Source organism: Mesoplodon bidens (genome assembly GCF_964165515.1).
Source record: "Mesoplodon bidens genome assembly, chromosome: 13".
Lineage (NCBI taxonomy): Eukaryota > Metazoa > Chordata > Mammalia > Artiodactyla > Ziphiidae > Mesoplodon > Mesoplodon bidens.
In genome coordinates this window covers 737,066-743,185 of record NC_138169.1, presented here as the reverse complement: position 1 = coordinate 743,185, position 6,120 = coordinate 737,066, and positions in this window count along the sequence as shown.

The following is a 6,120-nucleotide window of genomic DNA, read 5'->3' as shown; positions in this document are numbered from 1 at the left end:
CTCAGTTATGGCTGAGTAACTCCTCAGTGATTACACACCATTCACGTATGTAACATACTCCTACCAGAAGTGGTTTTCATTACAAGCAGTGGTTCTCTGTGGGCGTAAAAGATGAGCCCTGTAGATGGGCCTCTTAGAATTTCCGATAACCTATGGCTCAGTTTTCCTGAACTGTGTAGTGGAGATACTGCTGGTACCTATGTCTGAGGATAGTTGTATGGATTAAGTGAGATACTGTGTAAAGTACTTGAAACAGTGCCTGGCACATAGGAAGTACTGTATGTCTTAGCTATTAATAATAATAATATTACTATTATTAACACCCTAAGGAATGTATGTCTGTGGATGATCACTGAAACAGTACTTATAATACTGCAAAATTTGTAATATGAAAAATGTATAATAGAAAAATTTTTATTTATAGACATTAAGGTTACACAAACAGAAAGCTTGGTAACATGAAAAATGTTCTTGTGATGTACAAAAAATGCATGATAAATAATTGTCAATACTGAGTAAGCTCAGATATGTAAAAATAAATGAATTTCAAAAAATTGAAATGAATCTTGCTCAAAACTCTAAGGAGATTTGTCAAAAGATTAATAGCAATTAACCTACATATTGGGAGAATTGGTGTTTGCTTTTCTTTTTCTCTTCTTTTTTTTTGTACTTTTCAAAGTCTCTTCAGAGAATATATATTACTTTCAGCATCAGGAAAACAATCTTTTCAGTGATGGAATATTTTCTCTTCAAAAGTTCTTGTCTACAAATAAGCTACTGGAACTTTAATAAGGGAATTTGGCAAGGTTGCAGGATACAAGATCAATATACAAAAATTGATATGTACAAGCAGTGAACAATTTGTAAATGAAATCAGAAATACAATCTCACAATGATACAAAAATATGAAATACTTAGATATGTTTAATGAATTGAGCAAGATCTGTACAGTGAAAGTATAAAACATTGCTGAAAGAAATTCAAGAACACATAATAGAGAGCATGTAATAAATATTATAAGTGAAGAAATACACCATGGTAAGGATGGACAAACTCAATATAGTAGGAGTGCAATTCTCCACAAACTAATCTTTTGTGTGTGTGTGTGTGTGTGTGTGTGTGTGTGTGTGTGGTTCACGGGCCTCTCACTGTTGTGGCCTCTTCTGTTGTGGAGCACAGGCTCCGGATGCGCAGGCTCAGCAGCCATGGCTCGCAGGCCCAGCCGCTCCGTGGCATGTGGGATCCTCCCAGACCAGGGGACGAACCCGTGTCCCCTGCATCAGCAGGGGGACTCTCAACCACTGCACCACCAGGGAAGCCCCCACAAACTAATCTTTAAGTTCAGGGGCATTTGTGTGGAAACTGGCAAGCTAATCAGGAAGTTATATGGAAATGCAAATGACCTAGAATAACTGAAGAACTTTTTTTTAAAAAGATAAGGTGGTAGGGCCTACAATACCTAATTTCAAAGTTTACTATAGAACTATACTAATAAAATGCTGGCATGAGGGTGGATATAGATCAATAAAACAGGATAGAGAGTTCAGAAATTGACCTACACATATACTGTCAATTAAATTTTGACATGAGAGCCAAAATAACTCAATGTGGAAAAGACATTCTTTTAAATGAAGGGTGGTGTGACAACTGGATATTTGTATGGAAAAAACCCTCCCCTTATCTCACATCACATCCAGAAATAACTCAAAATGCATTGCAGGGCTCCCCTGGTGGCGCAGTGGTTGAGAGTCCGCCTGCCGATGCAGGGGACATGGGTTCATGCCCCGGTCCAGGAAGATCCCACATGCCGTGGAGCGGCTAGGCCCGTGAGCCATGGCCGCTGAGCCTGCGCATCTGGAGCCTGGGCTCCACAACAGGAGAGGCCACAGCAGTGAGAGGCCCGCGTACAGAAAAAAAAAAAAAAAAAAAGCATTGCAACCCTAAATGCAAAAGCTAGAATTTTTCAGTATCTGGAAGAAAACATAGGAGAAAATGTTTATGACCCTGGGCTAAGTAAAGATAGAACAAAACACATGAATCATAAAAGAAAAATGATAAATTGGACTTAATAAAAATTTTAAAACTTCTCTTTTGAAAAGAACATGAAAAGGCAATCCGTAGACTGGTATATTAACAATAAGTATATCTGACAAGGGCTTGTATCCAGAATACAAAGGATGCTCATAACTACCTCATAAATTATACAGTAAGAAGGTGAACAAAAAAATGTGCAAATGATTTGCCAGATGCTTCACAAAAGAATGTGTATAGATGGCCAGTAAACCCTTGTAAAAATGCTCGACAGCATCAGTCATTAGGGAAATGCAAGTCAAAACCAGGAGGAGATAGGACTTCACATCTAGTAGCATGACTAAGATAAAAAAGATAAGGCTAGTTATTGAGGATTGGAGAGATTGGAACCCTCACACGTTGCTGGTGGGATTATAGAATAGTACAGCCACTTTGGAGAACAGTTTGGCACGTCTTCAAAAGGCTAAACATACAGTTACCACGTGACCCATCAATTCCATTCCTAGGTAAATAACCAAGAGAAGTGAAAATATGTCCATGCAAAAATGTGTGCCTGAATGTTAAGCGTTGTGATCTCCTAAAACCAGAACAAACACAAATACAGTAAATTCAACAGATGTCATGTATAATAATTAACAGCATGTGAGTAGATAAACACATTGTAGTCTAGCCCTGCAAGGCTAAATGGTTAAATCTTAAAAGCATTCTAAGAATTCAGACACAAAGGAGTACATACTATATGACTCCCATGTATAAAATTCTAGAAAACGTAATAGATAAAGGAGAGAGGTTGGGGGTCACCTGTGGCCCGGGTGGGAGAGCAATTGACTGCAAACAGGACCATAAGGGGACCACTGGGAGTGACCTGTGTCTTGGTTGTGGTAGTGGTTCCATGACTGTCTTCATTCGTTGAACTCATTGAACTGGACACTTTAGCTGGATCCAGGTTGTTGTGTGTAACCTTTAACCTCAATAAAGTTGTTTTTAAAAAATCGGAAAACCAAGGATTTCTGGGAAACAAGAAAATCTGCAGCTCCAAGCGAACGCTAATAACGAACGTATGGTGGTTTTTATTTTTGTAACGCATCTTCATCATAGACAGCTTGATATGAGATAGCCGATCTGCGAAGCCCCTTAATGCATTAGGTTATTTCTGTCTATAGCCCTATGAGGAGCACAATATTATTCCCCTACAGTTAAGGGCACTAGAGTTTGGAAATTTTAAGTAATTTGCCCCAAATCATGTAGCTAGTAAATGGTAGAGCTTCATTTGAAAAACAGCCAGCAGGGACTTCCCTGGTGGCGCAGTGGCTAAGAATCCACCTGCCAATGCAGGGGACACGGGTTCGAGCCCTGGTCTGGGAAGATCCCACATGCCGGGGAGCAACTAAGCCCATGCGCCACAACTACTGAGCCTGCGCTCTAGAGCCCACGAGCCACGACTACTGAGCCTGTGCTCTAGAGCCCGCACGCCACAACTACTGAGCCCGTGTGCCACAACTACTGAAGCCCACGTGCCTAGAGCCCGTGCTCCGCAGCAAGAGAAGCCACTGCAATGAGAAGCCCGCGCACTGCAACAAAGAGTAGACCCCGCTCGCCACAACTAGTGAAAGCCCGCGTGCAGTAACAAAGACCCAATGCAGCCAAAAAACAAAAAAAGAAAGAAAAACAACCAGCAGACCTTAAAATAGAAAGATTATCCTGGATTGTTGTGTGGGCCTAATGTCATCACACGAGTCCTTAAAGGTGGAAGAGGGAGACAGAAAAGGAGACCAGAGTGACGCAGCGCGAGGAGGACTCAGCCCTCTGTTGCTGGTTCTGAAGGTGGAAGACGGGGGCCTGAGCCAAGAAGTGCTCGCGGCCTCTAAAATCTCGAAAAGGCAAGGAGAGGGTTTTCCCCAGCAGCCTCCAGAAGGGCATGCAGCCCTGCCAATGCTTTGCTTTAGCCCAGGAAGACCTGTGTCGTACCTTCGACCTTCAGAACTGTAAGATAATAAATGTGTGTGGTTTTAAGCCACCAAGTTTGTGGTTTGTTACAGCAGCACAGAAAACTAACACAACATGAGAACTTAGCAGATAACAGGGATTGGTTAACAAATCATTGGGCAAAGGATGCTAACTCTACATTTCAACCTAAAACCTGTAGAGCCTTCCTTTCCACGTTTAATATTTAATCTATTTTTTAAAAATAAATTTATTTATTTTTATTTTTGGCTGTGTTGGGTCTTTGTTGGTGCACGCGGGCTTTCTCTAGCTGCGGGGAGCTGGGGCTATTCTTTGTTGCAGTGCGCGGCCTCATTGCGGTCGCTTCTCTTGTTGCGGAGCACGGGCTCTAGGTGCACAGGCTTCAGTAGTTGTGGCACACGGGCTCAGTAGTTGTGGCGCACGGGCTTAGTTGCTCCACCGTGTGTGGGATCTTCCTGGACCAGGGCTCGAACCCATGTCCCCTGCGTTGGCAGGAGGATTCTTCACCACTGCGCCACCAGGGAAGTCCCATATTTAATCTATTTAGAACTTATTGTAAATATATTGTGAGACAGGAGTTTTTTTCTATTCTTGTATAGCTATCTCATTGTTCCTGCACAATTTTTATTTATTTATTTATTTATTTATGGCTTGCACAATTTATTGAAAAATTTGTCTCTTCCACAATATTTTCCTCCAATATTTTATTATGAAAAATTTCAAACATACAGAAAAGTTGAAACAATTTTACAGCGAGTACTGATATTCCAAACTCAAGATGTTGCCTACTGTGTTGAACTTGCTCTGATGGTGCAAAAGCCATAGGGGTACCACTATGGGCACTCCCCATGCATCCAGGAAGTGGCACCAAAGACATTTATTAGTCGTCATTATGTTCTTCATCATCACATTCACAGTTAAAAAAAGAAGAGAAAAGGACCAATTTCGCTTCTGGATGTCCTTGATGGAGCAGTGAAAACTAATTTTATTAAATCTTAACTCTTGAGTCCATATCTTTTGAGTATCTATGCAACAAATATTCTGTGCTGCGTCCTGAAGTTCCATATCTGTCTCCAGAAAATGCACTTGAGTGATTATGTGAGTTGGGAGCTGAACTTTGCGTGAAAGTAGGACTGAAAGGTGAGGCAGACATATTCTCAACTGCCAACCAAGTAAGCTGTCACACAAGGGGAACAAGTGCCAGCATTGTCTGCCAATACAAAGCTAGAGTTTTCAAGTGCAAACAGAATTTTGGAAATCTTGTATCTGCCACTGTGAACTTCACAGATTCCCAGTACTTAAGATCAATGATGATATTGATGAATACGAGCTTTCATGTTGTATAAGGAGAGGTGTCAGTGTTTGGAAGATCTGCATTAGTCAGTGAACCAATATTTTCCAAATGACCAAAGCATGTTGTTACAAAATCATGCCTGATAAAACTATGCATTCAAAGTGCAAGACAGGCCAATGGGTTCTAATATAATAGAGTAGAAAAAGCTCACCTCTCTGGTTTCAGATCGTACACTGAAACTGACCTATTCCTTGTTCAGCTTTTACTACAAAGAATATGCAGTTATCTAAGTATATTAAAATACCCTGTCCTTTTCCAACTATTGATACATACCTATGTGAGGCCAGATTTTTTAAAATATTGATACTTCCACATAAGCAACACATGCAACAGAGTGAACGCAGAAGCACATATGAGACCCCAGCTGTTTTATATTAAGCCAGACATTTAAAGGATTCCCCCACCCCCATCCCCAAGGGAAGACAATACCACTCCTAATTTTCCTGGAAAATAAATGTCACTTATACAACGGAACGAATCTTTGCGTTATTAAAGTATAAATTAGGAGTTTTACCATTTGGAAAAGCAGGAACCTTAGAACACTTTTAACTGAACTTATACGCCTCCCGCCTTTGCGCTATTGCTGTCAATTATTTTAATCCTCTGTATCACTGAAAGTCTGCGCGCCCACGCCCAGGGGTGGGGCGGGAAGGGCCTGCGCTTCGCGGCCGCAGCGCCCCCTCCCGGCGGCCCTCGGCTGGAGCCGCCCCGCGCAGGAGGAACGCCCGCAGAGGCTTCCGGGAGTTGTAGTTCGTCCTGCCCTCGGGTCA